This window comes from Haliotis rubra, unplaced genomic scaffold, assembly GCF_003918875.1.
Source record: "Haliotis rubra isolate DU_JTF1 unplaced genomic scaffold, ASM391887v1 Scf1, whole genome shotgun sequence".
Classification (NCBI taxonomy): Eukaryota; Metazoa; Mollusca; class Gastropoda; order Lepetellida; family Haliotidae; genus Haliotis; species Haliotis rubra.
Genome location: NW_025764891.1, coordinates 5,697,151 through 5,722,852, shown reverse-complemented (window position 1 = coordinate 5,722,852; position 25,702 = coordinate 5,697,151). Strand labels below are relative to the sequence as shown.

Here is a 25,702-nt window from a genome sequence, read left to right as displayed (position 1 = left end):
GATTTAATAATATCTTTTAAGAATCTACAAATAATCTTTTACATCAGCCTCCTCATTCAGTTGTGTACCATTTTATTTATGTCTGTACATATGTGTTTGATTGTATGTATTGTAAACTCTATGCTGAGATTGGACAGTGGTTTAGCTCTGTTCTGATAAGCTGGACAAAGCCACAATATAGAGGAAGAAGGTGCACAGATGAAATAATGTCTTTATTAAATGATGCAAACATTTATGACTTTAGCATTAGCGAACACTGCTGCATGGATGCAGCAAGACCCTTCTTCATGTAAACAACCTCAAGTATATATAGTTCCTTACCATGTATCAAGTATCAGAAACTCCATAATGCCTCACACCTCCATGGCTGTGATACACAAAATGTACAAAACTTTGAATATAAGATACAATAATTGTATCTTATATTCAAAGTTTTGTACATTTTGTATCATTATTATATTATATATTACAGTTTGTATATGTAAAAATGCAAAAATCAACTCTCAATTCACAAAGCACAACAAAATCAAGATCCTAGTTTTTAAAAATGACTAATCACCTCCCTTGATGAAATGTACCAAACTTTGAAAATATGATATAAATATGATATACATATTACATAAATATGATATACATATTACATAAATATGTATAAATGTGAATAACCTGTCTGGATTAACAAGATTTCAATGAAATCATGATGTTAGAATTTTTCCAATTCACCATACAGGCCCTTAATGAAGAGTATCAACAATGAGCTGAATTCCTCAACATCGTTGAACTATTTCTGAAGAGTGGTAAAGCCATCATGATCTTGGCAAAACACATTACAGTGGGTGTCGGCGCTGCGGAGGAACTGCACCTGGGTGGACATGGACATCATCCAACATCAAACAGTCATGGACCACTCTGTGCGGAAATAAACACACTTCGGCAAAGTGGTTTTGTATTCTAAACATTTACAGCAACTGATTTTGTATGGAAAGTCTCTGAAGTAGGGATAATGTCTATCTGGTACATTACTTGTTGAAAATCAAAGGCTGTTGTGGCTTGTGATCACAATACGAAAAAATACTTCTGATCAAGGATATCATAATTAATTGAAGAAATATTATCATCAATCATATGACTCTTGCATAAAAGTTGTTAGATCAGAGTTGTAACATTCAAGACTGTACTTACAAAAGAGTACTAGAATCTGTACTTTACTAAGAAAGTGTAATCCCAAATATAACAAATGTTGTACTACAAAACTTTTAATTAGTTTTGTCATAGACATATGGACGATATTTCCAAAATGTTCACTTCAGTTACAAAAATGACGTAGCATACAGTTCCCTAGTTTAACTTGAATCTTATCTTTCTGTGTTTGTTCAGGTCAACTAATGACTTGTCTTTGCATGTGTTTGTGACCATTACCCAGGTGGGGTAAGATACCAACAGCTTTTCACACCTGTTTTCATCTCTCATTTATTGAGATTAATAAATAATACAACATCAAAGATATTACGTAACTTCATGCTCATGCAATTGCAGGAATGTTACAATGATTAATTATGCTGCCACGAGTAGGACAGAACATGCTTACCGTTTTTACAAACACCTGGTGTCATCACTGACTTTCAGTGATTCATTAATACAACTTTCATCACAATTCTGCCTTCTACAACTAATGAAATCTGTATAATTAGATAACTGATACTGTTTTTTTCTCTGGAATTACAGTTTAATGCATATGATTATGTAGTTTTCATGTAATTTTGCTTGTAAATATTTCATTAATGTATGAGTTTAAATATTTAATATCACACTGACTATACTGACATTTTGCTATAAATGTGGCAGTTTCTGAATTGAAACCTGCACATAGTAGCACAAGTACCTCAGAACATCACTTTTTCCAGGTCATGGAATAAACATTTGAAAGAAAAAATAAGAAAATAGAAAAACAACAATTAGTTTAAAAAAATAGTTCATGCTAATACTTCGACCCTAAAATAAACTCTGTTTAAAGAAGAAAACTAGTTTCGGTTATTACACCTTAAGTAGTGTGAAAATAGTATTTCTCATGACCTTGAACAATAAGCTGCTACTACATACATATGCTTAATTAAGAGGGGATCAAAAACTTAAGCATATTATTATTTTTACATCATTTTCATGATCTTTTCAACAAAATAGGCAGGCTGGTTCCATACAGTCCTGGAAATAACAAGACTCCTATCGCTTATCACCAGGTGTTCTAGGACATTTAGCCTTTGAGCGTAATCACCATAGTCAGGAACAATATGTCCTAATCTGTTTGTTTCCAGTCTGCTGCTGATAGAGGAAGACTCTTACCCTGCTTTCAACACATGTTGATGAGGTCATGATGCATGAAGCTTTGTATGTGACATAACCAATATATCATCTGATGTTAATCTGTAACTGCCTGCCTTGGGAGAACAGTTTAAACACAGAAGCCAGATAGATCCCACAGTCATAGACTTGCACAAGTCTCTAAGGTAACAATTAATAGTTTAAATAATAATCTCTACAAAAATATATAAATAACAGACTGGAGTTCTTACTGTACTGTCTGCTCATCTATACTTGCCTCTGTAAATGATAGAAGTACTGTACATCCATGGGCTTAGTATTCAGTTAAGCCTTGGAGCAAGGCTATAGGCTATAGCTAACAACTAGTCTCTGAAATGAACATATTTTACAGAAAAAAACAACAGTTCATAATAAAAAAAAGTATTGTAAATGAAAAATGATACAAATGAAAAGGAGCCCTGAGACTTTCTTCATTTTCAGCCTGAAACTATGGAAATCCATACTTGCCACATAATCTAGACTTGCGTGGGCTTTCTTGGATATGTTTGTACAACAGACTAGCAAGGCTGGTTGGTCTCTGGCATAGATAACTGCTGCTTATCAGTCAGAAGCCTATTTGAGAGGAAATATGCGTCATTTGCTCTGGTATTTCCGACGTCATTTACCATCACTCTTTATACAGCTATGGTGTTTCTTGTTCAGAGTGACACATTTAACTGCACTACTACATGTAATGATCTGCATGTCAGTTGTTATGAAAATTCGTAGATATTTCTGGGATAAACACATATGCAAACATATATAATTTCTTCAAGACACAACCTGAACACAGTTTCAGTTCTCAAAATAAGTGCCACAGCATCTACCTTTAATTGCTGACAAAGCACAAATGTTTATATTCTGTTGCTGACTAGACATAAATGTTATTTAGTTAATTAAGTTATTCAAATGAAACTGAATAAACTCATTTTCTAAGCTGATTGGCAATAACATTTATTCAGATCAATTTGTAATTTACTTGATGAATAAATCAAAGAGACAGCAGAAACAGGCTTCATACATTGCACCCATATGGAGAATCAAACCTGAGTATTCAGCATGAAAAGTGAACACTCTAACCACTAGGCTATCCACCATACCCTTGAAGAAGAAAAAGAATTTAATTCAAGTTTCAGGCCACAGGCCCATAGAACATAAATATTACACAGAAATACAATGAATACTGAATCTCTTTAGTAACTCTCGTAGTTTAAAAGCATGAAAAAGATATTTCGACAGTTGGGTAGTAGTATGTTTACATTTAGAAGACATTAGATGTACAAACTCATCTTTGATGGATTAGTGTAAAAATATGTATCAATAAAATTAAGTCTTAAGCTGAATAAGAATTACAGAGGTGAGGTGAAATTGGGTTTAACGTCGTACCTGAGAATATTTTGCTCATATGACGACGTGCATGCGTGTGTATGTGTATGTGCGGCTGCTTGTACTAGCCCAGACTGAAGCTGTTTTATAGTGCTAGCCCACTGAGATACCATACCGCAGTGAAGCATGAATACCCCACTCAGACACATTATACTGACTCCGAGCCGACCAGTCCTTGTTGTATCCATTAATGCCGAGCACCCTGCAGGGACCAACAAGTACCATATTTTAACGTCTTTTGGTATGACGCGGTCGGGGATCGAACCCACGACCTTCTGCTCTCCGGGCGGACGCTCTAACCACTACACCACGGGGGCGGTTTACAGATAAGAACAAAATGATATTCATTTTCAATAAAATGAAATCCTGCTATTTGACTGTGTGGGCATAATCTTTTGTCTTCTTCAGTGATAGTATGAAGGTGGGCTATACCTATGTCAATACAAATAGTGAATTGTAGCATCTAGATTTCATGACAATTGTCTGCCTTGGAATCTACACACTTCTAAAACACAACGCATTCAAATTAAGTCAGTAACTTAAATTCCAAATAAAAATCAATACATCAATTATTTCCAAAACTGTTTATAGACATCCCTCATCATCGCATAACAACGGTCACCCGTTCATGCTGAGACTTGAGTTCATCCTGACAGCAGACAGAAATCTGCCGGACTGCAGCCCCGAGAAGTTATGAGAATTCTTCAAACTGATCAGTAAATTCTATTACAAGACAGGTGACTTCCAGTCACGATGTTGATACTGGGCAACTGAGCACAGCCGTGACAGCTTACCGTATTCTTCCTGAAATAACGTACACACAACATATTTTGTTGACTCTTGTAAAGGTCAGTATGTTCTTTTACTTTAGAATCTTCTGTCATAAAGGAGATATATGTTGAATGTCGTGCTATGTTTGTTGTTTAATGCTGTAGTAAATTTAAACTTGTTGACCAAGAAGATATTGGTTAGAATTGGTCTTCAGCAACCTTTGCTTATTGTAAGAGGCGACTAAGGGGATCGGTTGGTCAGGCTTGCTGACATGGTTGTCATATGTCATCATTCCTTCGAGAAGATCAATGTTTTGCAATGTCGATCATATGATTGTCTGGTCTAGACTTGAATATTTAGAGACCACCACAATATAGCTGGAAAAATTACTGAGTCCATTGTTCAACAACAAACAAACAAACAAAAACTTATAAGTCTGCTTTTATGACAGTGGTCTGCGAATAATCAGATCCAGACCAAACAATCCTTTGACTGACATTATCCATGCCATCAGCCAAGTCTGGCCGACTGATCCACAATATCGCCTCTTACAACCAGCAATGGATACAACGAAGGAACCAGCTCAAACCTGAGCTCCCATGAGCATCAATCAGCATTGAAACTGCTAACCACAACAATGACAACTTTTTGTATTCTCCACAAATAATTTCATTATGATGTATTTATATCACCAGTATGGAAATCGGACATTATCATCTTGGGTTCCAGGAGTAGTGGTTTAGCATAGTTGTTAAGGCATTCATTCAATGCACTTTAGACCCATTTTCTATTCCCCACATTGGTAGAGTGTTTAGTCCATTCTTGGTGTCCAATGACATGATGTTGATGAAATATTGATATAAGTTGAGCAAATCTCAACGCATTCACTTACTTCTTGTTGTCCCTGTTACATTTCTTAACCTTAATAACATCCTTACATTTCAGCAAAATTAATGTAAAAATTTCCAATAACTATTAAAAATGTCTCTAAAATAAAAACACACACATTAATTTTGCCATTTTGTCACCATTTTGTTTTCAACCGTCTATTTCCCAAGGCTTTTTAAGGCATCTTTGTGAAAAGAAAAAAAATAGAATGGAAAACACTTTGATCAAAGATATTATGGCTCATGATACTTCAATACACCTAGACCCACGCTTTGAAGATGTCAAACCTCCATTAATGAAATTAATGTACTGTCTTGTTCAAAACAACCTCCATGATATATTATTCCAAAGACCTCATTGCTTTGGTATATCTCATTCGCCTATATCCCATAAATTTCATTTCAGTCTGTCGGAACACGTATCAACTAAAACTAACATATGTGATCATATTTGTATCTGTAGACATTCTGTCTATAACCACTCTTTTCATCATGGAAAGGTTCAAAGTATATTACCATGTACGAGACAGAACAGTGCAAACATCTCACAATTCATTTGGTAATTAAATCCTTGACAATCAGTGACAATCTTCGAGAATGGGTGAGTGAGCATCAATCCTTGACAATAAATGACAATCCCTGACAATTGGATGCATTACAAACAATCCTTGACGATAAGTAACAATCTTTAATAATCAATGACAATCCTTGACAATTGGGTGTTACAAACAATCCTTGACAATAAGTAACAATCTTTGATAATCAATGACAATCCTTGACAATTGGGTGTGCTACAAACAAACCTTGACAATCAGTAACAATCCTTGGCAATGGGAGTGACAAACAATCCTTGACAATCAATGACAATCCTTGACAGTAAGTGACAGTTTTCAACCATAAAAGTACAGAACTTGTCCCTTTCAGAACTATCATTGTGAGTGAGTGAGTTTAGTTTTACGCTGCACTCAGCAAACTTCCGGCTATATGGCGGTGGTCTGTAAATAATCAAGCCCTTTCCAGCAATATCAAGGTAGATGACAGCAGACAAACTCCCCATGATGGGAATCGAACTGAACCTTTGGTGCAACTAGCAAGCACCTTAACCACTGGGCTATCCCACTACCTATGTGACAATCTATATTATGACAGACATCCTTCCAATATATCTAGTTTGTTTCTTCAAGCCGTCTGACAACCTTTTCGAGATACCAAGGGTGCCCATGATACCGCTTTGGGAAATCAAACTGGGCCTTTGGTGTCACAAGTGTACACTCTAACCACAAGGCCAAGTACTACCAATGTGACAATCTACATTATGACAGCCCTCCTTCCGATACATCTGACCTGGTTTGTTTCTTCAAGTCACCTGACAACAGTTTCAGGTAACCTGGGTGGAAACTATGTTAAATACGGTACACTTAATTTAAACTACACAGATCATGGAGCCAGATCCTGTATTCTCCTCTTCATGGAAAAAGTATGCGTTATTTTGGACAAATCACAAATGAAATCTTTCAGTGTCTCTCATAGAATGAGCAAAAACACAATCAATCTCAAGATGGAGCACAATTTGTATATAAGAAGCAGCGCTGGATATTGGCCAAGATGGTTTTTGAACTATTTCTCGTGACAACTGAAAGCAATGAAAATATCACGGAGGAGAAAATGGAATTAAAGCATTGTTTATAATCCGTGGGGTTAAGATACCTGACTTTGGATCAGTGTCAAAGGTAACTATATTGAAAATGTTACACATCGTGCAAGGATTTCTTTCTTTGTTTTTGACACAAACTTGGTGCCATGATCATGACATAAAACATATGTTGGGGGTTCACAGACCCGGTACTTCCTCGGAATTAGGAACATCCATTAGCAGAATCAAAATACCATGCCACTTTCTTCATCACATATTGTTTACAAATAAGTGAAGTACTGGGCCCTTATCCACAAAGCAATCATAGAACTTTTGGAATCCTTTCTGCAAATGTCTGACAGACTTACTATACTTGTAAAGCCTATATACAGAATTCTTAATTCATAATAAGACATCGATCTGATAAAGAGCAGGCAATCCTTTGAAGAATGAAACACATAGAGAGTGGGGATCGATGTCCGCCATAATCTTCTGGCATTGGATAATAAGTTAAACGCCATATTCGTTCTAGTAAAAAAAAAGGGCGGGAAAATGTTCAAAGTCCAAAAACAAGAAAATATATGTTAATACAATATCAAATAGTAATGCGATTGAACGTTAATATGGAATGTGATGTGACTGACCTATTTGTGAAGAAATAAAGTCTTGATAATAAGAAAAAAATTCCACTGAATCTCAACACATCTTCTGTGTGGACAATACAGAAAAATTACAGAAGGGTTGTAGATAAACAATACAGTGATGTCAGGATCAAGGGAGATAACTCAGGGTTAAGAAATACCTATGACTTAGTGTTTAAAATTTCATTTGATTTTCTGTATGGTTCTGTGGAACCACAGGAATAAGGCTACCATAATCCAGAGGGAATGTTTACGTTATAATTATACAGAATTCTTAGCAGGAACATTCAATTCATCTGAGTGTTCTTAGAGCTAGAACATATATTTCCTCACACGTATTTCCAGAGATACACAGAGCAAGATCAACTTGCTTTTTGACAAGAATAGGTTTCTGTTACATATATTCTAGTCATGGTGCAGGCCTATAGTTGAAGTATGAAGATAGCCACATGAAGATCTCAGAATTACGTAGTCTCAGAATTGGCAACCTATGCTTGTCGTTAAGGTGATTCCTTGTCAGATTCTCTGACTTGGTTGATGCAGGTTATTGCATTTCAATCATGATCGTTTGGTCCAGGCTTGATTATCTACAGTTTGCCATTATATGGCTGGAATGTTGATAAGTGCAGCATTAAACAACACATATATATATATAGTGTCATTGATGAAATCCTCAACAGGGACAATCAGTTCATATACAGTATCACTGAAAATGTCGTCTGCTAGCAAGTAAACAAAGGGGGGATAACTCTTCACAAACTAATGAAAAAGGATTAACGGAGTTGTCTCTCTTGAATGAAACCAAGCACTTGATAGCTGGTCAAGGTTGTTTATACTAGAAATCCAATTAAACATATTCCTAAAATTCTCAATAATTTCTGGTCATACTATATGTGTTCTTACGTTAACAACAGTCACAAATATATCTCAATCCCTCTACTATACTTGAAAGGAGATCATGCAGACGACACAATCTTAATAATGGAGACTGAATGATTACCAAAAGTGTCCTGTCTGATTTTCATTTTCAACCACTGGATTATCTGATCCAGACTCAGCTGTGCAGGCAACATGCATGTCCTTGAATAAGATCAACAGACGCTTTAACAAAGTGATCACAGTGCACCAAAGCTTATCTTGAGACACATGCTAGACTGTCTGAGTGACTGCACTTGTAGGGTTATGTATGGGACTCAGAACAGACGTGGGTCTCAGATCATTTCATATTCGGAAACATTTACTGCTTGCTGTTCAAATATTTCTTATGATTTTTTTAAATTGATTAAAAAAGTATAATAATGTCCCATAAAGTATCAATAAAACAATCAAATGGTTAAAGTCCTAATACTATCTGTATTCACCAAACTTCTGAATTTCTGCAATTTCACTGCAAATAAATGCAGAATATAAAATTCACATGCAAACTTGAGACCACACAACTGAATTACAAGTAAAATATTGAAGTCTGTTTCAAAAATATTACAGAACACCCACACAATATGCTTCTAAGATCTATTTAAACTCATACACACTCATACTTGGGGCATTTTGCTTGATGGAACAGAGATAAGCAAATGTGCACTCTGTCTCGGAATCATCCGGCACAAATCAAAGTATTTATGATTTATTTTCAGAATTCCCCTAGCAGCCTCAGTGCATTCTCATCCAAAGAAGCACTTACTTCAGGGAGATCTCCCACTGAAAATACTATTACAGAACTTGTATTCCATAATTGATGAACTTTCAAAAACAGTACAAAAGACTTGAAAGATTATTTTCTCAGAGGGAAGATAGAGATGATGCTCATTTAAGAGACGAGGATATCAGTAATTCCTGCTCTATGTACATTATTATATTTTTTGGGTGTAAGTGTTTTAGAAAATGAGAAAATGTTGTGATTTTTTCATGACATTGCTTTCTTCAGCATAGTCATTTATGGTGGTTTAAGACTTGGCTCATAAAATGTGTGAAATTATTTCTCTTTCCCAAAAATAAGGCAGTTAAATGTGAAAAAAAAGAGTTATAAATGAGTGACTGGCATAAAAAGTAATCGCTCATTTGTCTAAAACATTTCATAAACTATTTTATATCATTTATTGCATACTGCTGGTTTCAAGCAATTCAAACAAAGACTTGACATACCCTATGATTAGGTGATTGTAATTGGAGTCAGTCTTGCTTCCTTTGATTTTTTTCAAAACTGACTTGCTCAGGAGGGAATAAAAAATTTATACATTTTTTCAATTTTCAATTTCAACTTCAAATCACTAAAGGTACTCCTGATTCTAACAGTTTGCAATCTGTTGCCCACACACCTTGTGACTTGAGGTAAAAGGTTGTAATCTCTGCAAACCATGACAAGTTATATAGCCCTGTTTGGACACAACATCAGCAGGATTTAATTTAATTGTTAATGTTTAAATTCATTTTTAGAAATTTGTTTAGATTTTGTTTGGTCTATCACATGTATTTTGAACTTATAACCAATCAAAATGCATACCTAACCTGAAATGTGTCGACAAGGCATATTTTAGTAATTTCCAAGAAGCATTATATTTGAACACGAGTTAGTCTTTGACACAAGCTGTTTTTAACAGTTATTGAAAAACAAATTTACATTAACAAATTTATGTTAGGTCAGTTAGAAGTTCTTAGAAACTAAAAGTAAATTCATTGTTTTCAATTTTCATTGACAAATTGTTAACTGCAATAAGGACAAAAATATTATTACTTTAAGATTAGATATTTCAAGTGGGAAAAAAGGGCCCTTATCTTACCTTCTCCTTTGAGTTGAAAAATGTTATTCCTTTATGCTTCTTTTAAATATAGAAAAATTAGAGAATGGTCAATTTGGCGGGCAGGTCATGTGAAATAAGCTATTAATGATGATATATTTTCATTATTCCCACCTAAGGGAGAAATGCTATTATTCCTTGTTGTCATGGGGCGGTGGGGTAGCCTAGTGGTTAAAGCGTTCGCTCGTCACGCCGAAGGCCCGGGTTCGATTCCCCACATGGGTACAATTTGTGAAGCCCATTTCTGGTGTCCCCCGCCGTGATATTGCTGGAATATTGCTAAAAAACGGTGTAAAACCAGACTCAGTCAGTCAGTCAGTCCTTGATGTCACAGAGAAGTGTAATATGTTCATCACTTTCGCTTGCCTCTTTAATTTGAATACATCAAGTATTTACATAATTGCAACTGAACTTTAGCAGCTGGCTATGTCAAGTGCCCTGACATGGCTGACCATCGCTTTGTCATGAAGTACCGAGACATAGACATTCTATCGGCAACTGGGAAGTTTTCTCCGTGGAATTTGTACACTTCTGGTTAAAAGCCAAATTCTTTTAATGGACAATTAACACTGCTTTGAAACGTTGTGCATGCTGAGAATGGAATTTACACATACAACTTTTACAACTAATGTGTTCTGCTTGGAAGTGCATATGTTCCCCATGGCCCTGTACTTGGTGTAAAATGGTTTGTTGAAGTGAGTGAGTTAAGTTTTACGCCGCCCTCAGCAATATTCCAGCTATATGGCAGCGGTCTGTAAATTAATCGAGTCTGGACCAGATAATCCAGTGATCAACAGCATGAGCATCAATGTACGCAATTAGGACACAATGACATGCGAGTCTGACCACCTGATCCCGTTAGCCGCCTTTTATGACAAGCATGGGTTACTGAATTATTCAATTCTAACACAGATCTTCATGAGTGGGTTTGTTCAACGGTCAGATAACAGAATTCTGTCTATGTCATGTTCAGAAAAAAATCCTATCAAAAGGATTACATGTCAGTCAAGTGCCACTGTCTTTTCAAATAACATGTTTGAAGCGAGCTCAATTCACAGAGTTGTTTCCCTTGACAGCCAGGATCTGTTGGAAGGGTGCTGAATACCAGATAATTTTTATTTAAATCCTTGATAGGTCAGTTCACTTTAAATGTCTGTTGGGTAAAAACAGCCCCTTGTAGTAGTGATTATAAATTCACAATGCAGAGTTAGGTCCCTTCCCTACCAGGATCTGCTGGTGAAGTGTATATATATCCAGCTGATTTTGATTAAAATCCTTGAAAGGCCAGTTCATTTGAAATGTCTGTTGGGTACAAATGGTCGAGTGCTCTAATGATTCTCAATTGACAATGCAGAGTTTGGGTCTCTTCCCTGCCAGGATCTGCTCACCAAGTGTTCAAATCTGAGTTTATATTTTAGTCAGTCGTTCGTTGTTGGTTTGTTGTTAAACGCCGCACTCAGCAATATTCCAGCTATATGGTGTCAGTCTATAAATAATCAAGTCTGGACCTGAAAATCTAGTGATCAACAGCATGAGCATCGATCTATGCAAGTAAGCATTAGTTCTATATTTCCATGCAACCTGGCATCACTAAGACAGCAAAACTTCCACAGTAACATGATGCTTAATATAACTGCATTTATTTTATAGTAGTAATAAACTCACTCAGTGACATATTGACATGCATAATTCTTCGACCTTAGTAAGTTTCCTGTTAATGACAAGTCATACAATCATACTTACTGCACCGGAGTAGTTAACAACATTATTGCTCCTTTCACAAACAATAAAAATTCTTTGAACTCAACCTCTTACACAAAGAAATATTACTTCCACCACTTTAGCAGCTAATCACAATAAACACCAAGAGCATAAAACTCGGATATAATCACTTCAGTGAATAAAATTTTGTACATAACAACGTAACAGTTCATTTAACAATGTTTAAAGACAGAAGTAATGTAATACACACTGTTTATTTCCTGGGAGATATAGATGTGTATGTACTGGAATATATATACTGCTTGATAGGACGTATTTAATGGTTAAAAAGACTCAGTCAAAAGGGCATATATGTATCAGTATAAACATTAACTACATGTATGTTTCACTTGAGATTGTAATTGACGACTCAACAGTTTGTTTTTGTGGTATTACTACAATGTTTATTCAACAGAAAGCTAATTTCCCCTGTTTACCTTCGTGGAAAATCTCTGTTGGCTTTTCTCTACATTCATATTTTTCAGGCTTTCATATATATACTACTCAGAGATTGCTAGGGAATATAACTACTGAACCTGTTTGTGCTAATTAATAAATCCAGACACTCTTTGTTGTTTACTGTTAGATTTCGGTTGGTAAGTTGAAGAACAATATAAATGAAACCTATTGTACAAAAATACATAAATAGATAAACCTATTCAAATTTGTTGTTGATTTCATCGAAATCTTACAAAGGTATGGGCAAAAACAAAGATAAAAGTTGGGATTTGGCAAAAGTCATGTTTTGCAGTTTTTAGGATAAATTTTCAACAACTTTTAATCCTAGTATTTATAAATATTTATATCAATAAAGATATTAAATGAGTGAGTTTTCTGAAATTTTACTTATTTCTGGTTAACCCCCTACTGTTTTTTATGTATTTCTTTTCCTATTTTAATTATACTTTAAAATACTCTTGACATGCTTAAACACTGGTAGATAATACACTTGCGTAACCTTGACTCCTGGATATAAGGGAAGTGCGGCAGAATTCATATTTTAAATGCAAGATTTCATTTTGTATACGCACTGATTATTTCATTCATTGATTCAGCAAATTGAAAATGCCTAATATTCCACTCGTGAATGAAATGTTTGATCATCACCCATTCATGTGCCCAAAAAATGTGACGTCACCTTGTTTCGTGGATTACATAGTCGGTTACTTTATACCACTGTGTACGACATCCCACTGCAGTAACGATTGACACCAAGGAAAGCAGACAACGATAAGTGAGAAGGTTGGAGCTAACGGTATCTTTTTTACTTGACATTTTGTAAAAATAAAATTTGGCAATGGTGGTATTAGTGATCTGGGGCTATTTGTCTCAATGATGGACAATTACATTTAGTGTACTTGTGTGTAATGCAGAAATTCAGAACTTTTTTCTCAGCGAGGCGTGGCATTGTATGTACATTAAAAGTACCGCTTCGTGACATCAGTCGAGACTTAATTTACGAGCTGGCATAATAATTTCCGCGATCCACGAATCAAGGTTATCCACGAATTTAGGTTATGGTTCTGTATTTATTTCATGTCTGTGACTTTACCATGAAATATTCCTCAAGTGAAAAAAGCTTTGCTACAGAATATATTCAAGTTAAGATCTGCTCAAAATATATACGAGTTCAGGATTGCAGATTCAGAAGTTTTTGGCACAGACTGCATAACTGATTGAAAACACAGAATTTTCACTAAACATCCTTAGAAAAGGTTGTGAAGCATAGAGTGAGAAAAACATTATCCTTTCCCACTTGATTCTCCCTGCACAAGAACCAACCATCATGGCCCACAGATATACTAATTCAATGACAACCTACAGACAAACACTCCACTAAAACAGCAGACCGAAATGTCTATCTCCATGCTGAAAGAATCAAAACGCTGTTATATAATGAGGCAAGGGATTGCTCTCTTGATGAAACATGAAGAACCCACCAGACCATTAAATGGATCAAACAAAGTTTTAGATGGTGCGTGCAAACTCTAGAAATAAACTGTATGAACATCCTGGCAAACATTCAACACGGGGTCATTTTCAGAAAACAATTTCTGAGGTTTTGAGTGTTACTATTTTGGTTGTGAAGTGAAATTGCGTTAAACACATTTTTAAGATGATTGCACTTGTGGAGCAGTGTGCATGCATGAGTTTATGGGTGGATGCTTGCATTAGTCTTGGCAAATGTTGGTTTAATGGTGCTAGACCACTGAGAAACTAAGTTTTTCACAAGGACACCTGACACTAACACAGTATACTGATTCTAAGCTATTCCGTATTATAACACCTTTATGATAAAGGGCAGGCATGGTACCAATAAGTACCATGTTTTGGTATGAGTGAGTGAGAGTGAGTTTTACATCAGCTTTTAGCAATATTTCAGCAGTATAATGGCAGGGGGACACCAGAAATGGGCTTCACACATTGTACCCATATTGGGAATCGAACCTAGATCTTCAGCGTGGCAAGTGAACGCTTTAACCAGTAGGCTACCCCACCACCCCCTGTTTTGGTATGAAGCTGCCAGCAATGGCATCAATGAACTGCAGATACTCTCTACACACTATAGTTGGGAGTATTGATACTTAACTAGTGTTGGTTATCGCTCACATTATGAAGATCGATAATCGGAGCTCAGTAATCGGTCAATAATCGATTGTAATCATAAACCTAACTACGAAACTCATTTGAGCAATAATGGGACACAGGGGCTTGTAACGCTAAAAACTGCCATCACGGCATATACTGACGCTAAAAACTGCCATCACGGCATATACTGACAGTATATGCCGTGATGGCAGTTTTTAGAGTTACAAGCCCCTTTTATATAGTACTAAGACCCCGTCAGTGACAGTATATGCCTTGATTGCAGTTTTTAGCGTTACAAGCCCCTTTTATATAGTACTAAGACCCCGTCAGTGACAGTATATGCCTTGATTGCAGTTTTTAGCGTTACAAGCCCCTTTGTAATGGGACACAATCATAACATTGTGTAAACGAAACAGGCGCTGATTATTACGGTCAAGACGATCGAGGCTACTTCCTGTTGGGACGTGAGGATGTTTTCACATCAGGAAACTGCATTAGTTGTATATGTCTTGATTTAACAAACATAATACTCAGAAACATACTTTCTTAAGTTTAATTTGAGATTTTGTGTTAGTGAGCAATTCATTGGTCTCAAATGACTGACTGACTGAGTTTAGTTTTACGCCGTTTTTAGCAATATTCCAGCAATATCACGGCTGGGGACACCAGAAATGGGCTTCACACATTGTGCCCATGTGAGGAATCGAACCCGGGTCTTCGACGTGACGGGCCAACGCTTTAACCACTAGGCTACCCCACCAACCCGGTCTCAAATGAACTCAAATGGATTGTAACTATTGTGATCGTCTTCATGTGATGCAGGAGAATACCTTTGTCACTGCCTGCAACAACCATCCATATGTGACACGTAACTCCTGTCATCAATGATCAATGTGATTACAACCAGCCAGCACTGTAACCAAACTCAATCACTTAGACAGCTGGACCACCAGAAGGCAATCAGTCAATTAGATCACAGTAGATGACACTTATGAGGAACAGAATTCCTGGAATCATGGCATGATTTTTTATCAGCATCAAATCAAATCTTTTGTCTTTTTTTGTTGCTATATTAAAGCTGTAAAATGAAATCTGAATCGACAATGAATTTGAATGACCTATCTTGATACACTGAATTACCAAGGGTAGTTTATGATGACATACAAGATGCCGCCATGAGTGAGTTTGGTCTTATGTTGATGTTGGTGTCATTTGAGTTTTAGATATTTACAATATCATAAACAGGCCTACCAAAGAAAACGCAGAAAAGCCCACATTAATCGTGGAAATAGCAACATAAACATAATACCTCGCTACTGAAACAGTAAAAAACGGCAACGAAAAACTATGAACATGCAACATTTTTATGTCAGCGAACTGTGTTCTCTACTGCACATAAGCATTACGATCTGCGCTTCTTTCAAATTTCTGAGCAGCCTTGAATCGCCTTGCGTAGAAAAAGTACTGAATATGTCGAAATAATTGCTGTCAATCATTTCATACGAATGGAAGGTAAACTAAACAAGTGTGCACACAAGTATGATGATGATAAATGCCAAATAACACAACAGAAATACTTTAAAAAGGGAATGTAACTTTTGTCCAAGCCAGAAAATGTCAACATGCGGTCAAGACTTCCTCTTCCATGTGCGCATGCGCAAAATCGAAGTTGCAGGCTCTTCGGTTTTTTTTATCCAGTTTTAGCGATTTAAAGTTGCCGCTTTTACTGTTTCAGTAGCGAGGTATTAGGTTTATGTTGCTATTTCCACAATTAATGTGGGCTTTCCTGCGTTTTTCTGCACCGTGGGAAAGTTTTCAGGTAGGCCTGATAAACATAATATGAAGATATTCATCTAGTATGAAAAGTGCTTCGTCTCAGAATGAAAGCAACTTTAGTCAAAAAGCAACCATCGTCAAAAATACTTTCTCAACAATTTGCAACATGAGAAAATATACAAGTTAATGGACAACAACTTGTGGGATACTGTATTAAGCAAGGTTTCAATATAGATTTCTACATCGTTAACAAGCAGGAGTGACTAATTAAGCAATCAGAGGTATATGAACAGGATATATTGTGATATGCAGCAGATTAACATTAGCATGGTCTGGACAACCAGCTGTCCGACTTCCATTTTGTGGAAGATGCGGAGGCTGAGTGGGTTAAAACGATGAGTTTGTGGTGATTAGGTGCTTGACTCTGACTCTCGAATCATGGATGGCACTACAATCTGTACTTCACTGAGAAAGTGTCATCTCAGATAGAACATTTGTTACATCAACAACAGGTTATAGATTTAAATACGTTTACTTATGGAGAAGCATATCCTGTTATTTGCCTTTAAATACAAAGGTAAAGTGATCATGGTTCAAAGGAACAAGACCCATGAAGGTCCGGGTTAGAATTGATTTTCAGTAACCCATGCTTGTCGTAAGAGACGACTAACAGGATTGGGCGGTCAGGCTCGCTGACCTGGTTGACACATGTCATTGTATCCCAGTTGTGCAGATCGATGTTGATGCTGTTGATCACTGGATTGTTGGGTCCAGACTCAATTATCTACAGACCGCCGCCATATAGCTGGAATATTCGTGAATGCGGCGTAAAACTAAACTCACTCACTCAAAGGACAACAAAACCTGCTAAACAAACCCTAACACAACAATAATTGTGCACTCTGTATAAACTGGTCTCCATATTAAGTTTCAAGCTTCTACTTACACTGTCATTCACACTGATTACTTACTTAGGGTATTGAGTATATTTGTACACCGGGCTATTGGGTATTTTTACGCGCCGCTGAGTAGATATTTCTTTTAAAGACCTCAATTTTAATCGTGTTTCCATTCACTTCTAATTGTTCGTAATTATACAGTGTTTAAGTCATGCTATTGGCTTTTTGACATTCTTCATGTATGTTTGTATGGTATGCATTTAGTTTTCTAAACTTCAAATGTTTAAAACATGAAAATCATGTGCTAGAATGGATACAGCACAAATATTAATTGAACATATAGTGTAAACATTATTTTTTTGGCAACATTCTGTTCACAATGTAGCAGTGACTGCAAACATATGCAATTCACATATAATTATCAAAAATAACTCTGTGCTGCTTGCATGTGCAGAAGTTTTATTACCAACAAAGTTTATGTCTGACTGAGAAAATACGATTTGAATTCATCATCATGACAACTTAATTACCCATTTGCTGCCATTTCTCTCAACACAAACAATCATTCACATTTTACAATACCTACAAAAATGTTCTAATTAAGAATGATTTGAACAGGTTACTGTGTATTTTGTCCTGTTAATGGTCAAAGTTTAAGATTAAGATTATTAACAAGAAAGTGTTTTATTCATCTGCAATCATTTTCAAGCCCATAACATTTTTAAACCAAAGGCAAAGTCCTTTTAGGAAAATCATAGAGGTTGTTCTGGTTGTCACAGAATCACATGACATCACATATAACTCCAGAGAGAAGTATGTCTCTATACATTAAATGGCTTGCACACTCAACTTTAACATAATTAACCATTTTTAAAGCAGTGTTAAGTTAAGAGGCTGACGCCATTCTGGTTACATGTCAAATAGTCGGGAGCAATCTTCAAAATAAAATAAAATGATATTTTGTGCATTTAACATGGCGTTAAGATAAATATGTTGCATGCATCTCCCTCGGGTAATATGGGCTGATGTATGCCTTTTGTAGCAGTGTCTTCCCTCGCCTACCAGCTCTGGTGACACTGCTACAAGCAGGCGTCCATCATTACCCTGGAGAGAAGCATACAACTTATAATATATACCTCCACAATCAATTAATGGCAAAGTATGCATTTCAAGGTGGCTACCATGGAGGCCAAGTGTTAAAATCAGGATTGTCAGGAAACACTATAGCAAAAATCATCAAGCTAAGCATCACAGTTCTTCAAGAATTACAGAAGGCGACAGGATGGCAACATGTAAAACCTGATGATCGACAACTGACAACATGTTTGACGTAGGCTCACAAGAAGATTAAAATGGATTTCTGCAAAAGTGCACCTGAAACTTGAAGCATAGCTTAGGTTTCTTCAACAGAAGTATGTTTTCTCCTCGGCAATGCAAACAACAACATGCTGTTTATTGAATTCTTTACAATGAAAGGTGATAATGTCAGCTTGAAGTATAATTTAAAAATGTTCCTATGTTTTTTGATGAGCTTCAAAATGGGAGAGCCAAATTGACATACTGTCATTGAGATTATAAACAGTATTTTCAACACTCAACAATTCAAAGCTGGAATTTACTTAATAAAACATATTTCCATCTTTAAGTCTGCACTGAGATCATAATGACCTCGCTTCTATAAACACGCTGACAAAAAGAACGATTGTCAGCAATCAGATCGAAAGGCGGGGGTCATTCAAGCCAAATGGCTTCTCGTCATACTGTTTTATTACCTATCTTGAAGATCAGTACAACATGCATTAATCCAGAAACTGATCACTTTTATTCACTGACCGGAATCTAATCAGGGCTACATTCCTCAACACGTGCCATAACACACTTCATGTGCAGTTCACAATGGACTGACAGCAAGAGTTCTAGTAAAGGGAGACAATCGCTCATGCATGACTGAGACCAAACACATTGCAAGTCTTTAAACAGGCCATAATCAGCTGTCATTAACAATGTTCCATACTGTGTCAGTGCCATCATGACTGCTTCAATTACTTCCTGTTTAATAAATGAGCACCTTCTACAAGTCGATAGGAGTTAAAATCAGTTGAGAGACGCTCCATGGCGTGAGATCATTATCTCACGTGTCTCCCTGGGACAGACAAATGTCTCTTATGTGTCAGTATGATGAATTTTGATCACAAAATGAGCAAAGATGAAGCTTGTAGGGAAATGTCACCAAATGCATGCTGGGAAGACTGACAAAGCTTGACAACTTGCACAATATGAAAGGAAGAATTCCCTCAAAATCAAAAGAAATACTGCCTGTAAAATGTCACAGAAGAAGGAAGAAACAAGGATGGAAGGAAATAGGTTGTGATAGCCCAGGGGAGGTAGAAACTCAGGAACTGCTCAAGAGAAAAGAGCTATTCATTTCACAGTTTTAAACATAAAAGTGAAATTTTATATAAAATGTGTTTAAATGATTGATAACACACGTTGGAGTTAATATGTGAAGTATGACATAACTCAATTTTTATACTCTACATCTATAACTGGTACATTTCGCTGCAATTATATCTGTGCAGTGAGAGAATCTGCATGAACCAGCTGTATTATAGCATCATTATTGTGTAAATATTCAAATATCCCCACAAAAATCAAAATTTTCCACAATGATTTGCTTGTTTATTGTTTAACGCCACACGCTGCAATATTCAAGCTATATGGCGTCGGTCTGTAAATAATCAAGCCCGGACCAGACAATCCAGTGACTGATATCATGAACATCAGTTAAAAACAATTAGGGACATTCAGGACACGATTAATAAAACCCACCTTTATCTCCATGGAGACTATTGTTTAAGGGTGTAGGTTTTCGAGGGGCTTACACTTAACCATGAAGATATGGCGGCGGTCTGTAAATAATCAAGCCCGGACCAGACAATCCAGTGACTGATATCATGAACATCAGTTAAAAACAATTAGGGACATTCAGGACACGATTAATAAAACCCACCTTTATCTCCATGGAGACTATTGTTTAAGGGTGTAGGTTTTCGAAGACTTACACTTAACCATGAAGATATGGCTGCGGTCTGTAAATAATCAAGCCCGGACCAGACAATCCAGTGACTGGTATCATGAACATCAGTTAAAAACAATTAGGGACATTCAGGACACGATTAATCAAACCCACCTTTATCTCCATGGAGACTATTGTTTAAGGGTGTAGGTTTTTGAGGAGCTAACACTTAACCATGAAGATATGGCGGCGGTCTGTAAATAATCAAGCCCGGACCAGACAATCCAGTGACTGATATCATGAACATCGGTTAAAAACAATTAGGGACATTCAGGACACGATTAATCAAACCCACCTTTATCTCCATGGAGATTATTGTTTAAGGGTGTAGGTAGGAGCTTACACTTAACCATGAAAGCTATTTGAAATTTGAAACAATAAATTTTGACTTTGAAGTGAAATGGTGGATGCCAGGCTAGTTACCAGCAGGGATAAAACCTCTAATGGTAGCCTAGATTTCCTGGTGCAGTGGGGGTAATCTAGGGGTTAAAGCGTCCTCTCATCATGCCTAAGACCCGGGTTCGATTCCCTACATCGGTAAAATGTGTGAAGCCCATTTCTGGTGTCCCCTGCCGTGATATTGCTGGAATATAGCTAATAGCAGAGTAAAACCATACTCACTCACTCACTCAAAACTCTAACATTCTGCCTCCGGGGATGACACTTTATCCACTCAACCATGGAGGCGGTCCACTGTGAAAGGCTTGCAGTGTTTGATATGGGAATAATGCAACAGAAAGGACCAAACAAATTACACATTCTCAGCCCCAGGGAAACGCTTCGGAGCCACAATTCAAAATTGACTTTAAGCATCAGTCACAGTTGGTCTTACTGCTATTATACAGACAGTCAAAAGCTGATCTTCCTGGAGTGAACAAAATTGACAAAGACTCTGGATTCTGGTATGGGGCTAGACTTGCACAAGTCTCAAAAGAAACTTTCATTAGTTTAAATCATAATTACTAGCTGCTAATCTGGACTTTTGAAAGGAAATAACTGCAATACATCCATGGATTTATCATTTAGTTCAGCTGTGAAGCAAGTCAGCTTCGGATGAAAGATTCATTGTAGCCTTCAAAATAGACTTGCTAAAGTATATGAAGAAATACGATTGATTCCTAGATTATTAAACTCATGATCAGAGGATTCTGACCTGCCTAAGGGAGACAACTCTGTACAGGCAATTGCCACAGCTTTGATGACAGGTTCATTATCAACATCAAAAGATGAGGTGTTGCACATGATGTTCAACTGGTATACCAGTGTAGGAAAGATACAACGTCCGAGACGGGTGAATTTTGTGGAGGACGGGTTAAAAAAATATCTAGTCCGTCCTCATGTCGGGTCAATTTTAGCAAACCAATGACATATATATAATGATTATAACCTTTTTGAATATTTACTGCCGAAGGTGTTTCATTTATATTTGGAGGACAGGCTAGATTTTGGCAGGACTGGTAAAAAATTTGACCGGCCAGTCCTGTGGACAGGCTAGATTTTCTACATCTTTCCTACACTGTTATTACTATTATGAACAAGGTGTCCAAATGAAAGACTTGACATTGGTACACTCTAGCTTGTCTTGACTTGCCTATTGTAAAGACACAATTATAAATTTACATGTTTGTACTGAGCATTCAGGATAACCTGAGTGAGTGAGTGAGTCAGTTGAGTTTTACCACTCACCAATATTCCAGCTATATGACGCTGGTCCGTAAATAATCGTGTCTGGACCAGACAATCCAGGGATCAACAGCATGAGCATCGATCTACGCAATTGGGATATGATGACATGTGTCAACCCAGTCAGTGAGTCTGGCCACCCGATCCCATTAGTCGCCTCTTACGACAAGCATGGGTTACTGAAGATCAGTTCTAACCTGGATCTTCACGGGTCAGGATAACCTGATGAAAGGCTCCCTTCATAGCAACTGACGTCCTTTCTTCACTGAATTAAAGTAAGTCTGGTCATATAAGTCCTCAAGATGTGCTGGAGTAGCTGTAGCCCAGCAGTTAAAGTGTTCATTAATTACACTCACTGCCAGGGTTCAATCTCCACATGGGTACAATGTGTGACACCCATAAAAGAAGGCTTCCAGTCCTCAATATGGGTGAGAGTGGTGCTATAGCCCAGCGGTTAAAGTGTTCATTAATTACACTCACTGCCAGGTTTCAATCTCCACGTGGGTACAATGGGTGACACCCATAAAAGAAAGCTTCCAGTCCTCAAGATGGGTGAGAGTGGTGCTGTAGCCCAGCGGTTAAAGTGTTCATTAATTACACACACAGCCAGGTTCCACTACCCACATTGGTACAGTGGGTGAAACCCAATTTTTCTGTTACCTGCAATGACCTTGCCCATATAAAGCAAAAGTATAAACCCACATCACTCACTAATCCACCCATGCACTATCTCGCTCACAAATCCATCTACTCACTCACTCACTCACTCACTAGCTGGCTCTTACAACAAGCACAAGGGACTGGCGATCTATTCAGCTGCTGAATCCATATTGAGACTGATTCCAAGAGTCAGTTGAGGACTCCGACTGTATTTATAAAGATCTTCTGTATCCAACATAAATGAAACGTAAGAAATGATCAATGAAGTCAATTTCTGTATTCAGCGTCATTCCTGAGTCTTCTAAGAACCGTTATGTCATATTTGACAAAGAACAATATCAAGTTCAGTCAATATAAATTCATCAGACGTCAATGACTCTGACTTCATGCCGTGATATGTTATTACAATATAAATGATCGTGGTATTTGATGTGACCAGTCTGACTATCTTCACATGATGCAGTAGACTACCTTTGTCCCATCATGCTTCATTCTGATCATGGCCTCCAACAACCATCCTTATGTGACACGTAACTCCTGCCATGATCGGTGTGATTACAACCAGCCAGCACTGTAACCAAACTCAATCATTGCGACAGTCGGACCATTTATGTCCTCGATATGTTACGAATGACAATGGCATTGATATAAGCAGACTGATCATTTTCATGTGATGCAGTAGAATACTTATGTCCCATCATGCCTCATTTTATCATGACTGACAAGTGAGTGAGTGAGTGAGTATAGTTTAACGTCGCTTTAAGCAAAATTCCAGCAATATCATGACAAGGGGCACCACAAATGGGCTTCACACACTGTACCCATGTGGGGAATTGAACCCGGGTTTTTGGCATGATGGCCTAACGCTTTAACCACTTGGCTACCCCATCACCCCAACAACCTTCCCAAGTGTGAGAGACCATCTCCATGGTGTGGTCGACAGAGCATCTGTACAGAGAGAAGGTTGGTGGTTGGATTTCCAGCCATACCACACCAAGACATTTAAAGATAATCCTTGTTGCTACCATGCCTGGTGCCCGGCATGGTGGGGATAAAACAATGCATTTCATACATGTTCCCGGTATGTACCCAAGGGAAGTCCATACTGATCAAATACCAAACCATTGAAACAATGTGTCATTTGCATCATTAATGTCATCTGACTTGTACAGCTCGGAAGCTTGGAAGCACTATTTGCTTCAATGAATTTTTACTGCTCAAAAGCAGTATAATTTTCCTGGCATTGTACGCATTTACTTTTGGCCATAGCTGAAGCAAGACAAAAGGGCGGGAAAAATAGCAAAAAACAGAAGATAATACATAGAAATCGATTGTCACAAAGACCAATGTCGACACCACTAACCGCTAAAGGGATGGACCAGTGTAGAAGCAAAACTGTTAGAAGAATTTTCACTCACTCTGTACACGTGTGATGTGTAGACCATACAGAAAAATTGTGAAGGTATTCAAACAACAATACAGTGACGTCATGGTCAGGGGAAGGTAACTCTGTAGGTAAGGTAGGCATACCACTAGGGATAGCTATGACTTAGTGTTAAAATTTTCATTTTCATTTCTGTATGTGTCTGTGGAAACCACAGGAATAAGGCAACCATAATCCAGAGGGAATGTTTACGCCATAATTGCAGTATCATTTTCCCACTAAATTCTCAAAATGCAGCGCAGAATTTTATAACGTGAATTCTCCCTACCTTAAAGCAGTATTTTTCATGATGAAAGACTACTCAAAAGTAACAATAGTCTCAGTCCCTTGGATTAATGTATGTGCACTCATTGATAAATTTCAAATTGTCATTATCGTATGTCTTCAAACTGGCATGTCTTGATTCTTGAAACTAGAATAGTGTTGGGGGATGGCAGGAATTTGTTGTTTACGCAAATTCAAACCACATTTGGCTGGTAAATAAGAAGCAAATCAGCCAAATCACACTCTTGCCACTCTTTTAAAACTACAGCAATCCTCGAAACTGTTCCATCCTAAGGCACCTTGTACAATCAAGACTGCCATGTTCATGTTTAAAGGGTGATAAACTCTAATTTCCTCGCTTCCACCAAATAAAATGAAAATACTCCATGACAGCACTTGATGGTTCACCAGCCCTTCTACCATTTGCTGCCACTGACACAAACAAAAAACAAATGTACAATGTCAGTACTGCCAGATAACATGAACAAAGAATACCAGCCATATGAGAGTATTAAATGGTCTCTTCTTTTAAACTCCAAGGTACAGAGTCTTGTCTGTGGAACAGAGTACATGTCTATGAATTACTCCGGCCATATTGTCTATCCAGAGGACCGGATCTAGACCTTCATACAGAACATCATGTTCTGTCTGGAGCTGCAAAGTAAGTCTCATACATAAAAATACTGATTAAAATCAAAATCAAATACAATTCTTACTTGGGATTGTCCGCTTCCACGGCCTGATGGGCCCAATAGTTGAAGACCCCCATGGAACCAGCAAGTAGGTCTCCTTGACCTCCACAACGCCGAGGAGTTCCTTCAAGGTCACAAACCAACACTGAAATATATATAACCCTATTAAACCTCTCTTGTAAAAATGTTGCTTTCTTTGTTACCAGGACCTCATAGACAATGCCGTTTTAGAGCAACACTTGTTTCAAGCTGAAAAAGACGAGAGTTCGTAAGTTTGGTTTAAAGTGGTTTGTATACATCTTCCAGTAATGCGATGATGGGGACACAGGAATGTGGCTTCATACGTCGTAATAAAACAAAATTACAACACACATTCATTAACAGTCT

At 37.2% G+C, this 25,702-nt stretch overlaps 1 protein-coding gene and 1 long non-coding RNA gene across 2 annotated transcripts in view; one reads left to right on the top strand and one right to left on the bottom strand.

The window, feature by feature from the left end:
* LOC124275650 (protocadherin-1-like) overlaps positions 1-25,455 on the bottom strand; it is a 305,204-nt gene extending 279,749 nt beyond the window's left edge. Inside the window, exon 1 of the mRNA XM_046711375.1 lies at positions 25,340-25,455. The gene's annotated coding sequence lies outside the window, so the exon portion shown is untranslated. The remainder of the gene's footprint in view (positions 1-25,339) is intronic.
* On the top strand, positions 16,553-18,510 carry LOC124276028. The gene is made up of 3 exons (XR_006898403.1): positions 16,553-16,563; positions 17,971-17,975; positions 18,428-18,510. It is a non-coding gene; the product is annotated as an uncharacterized LOC124276028 (long non-coding RNA).
* Positions 25,456-25,702: the final 247 nt, after the last annotated feature.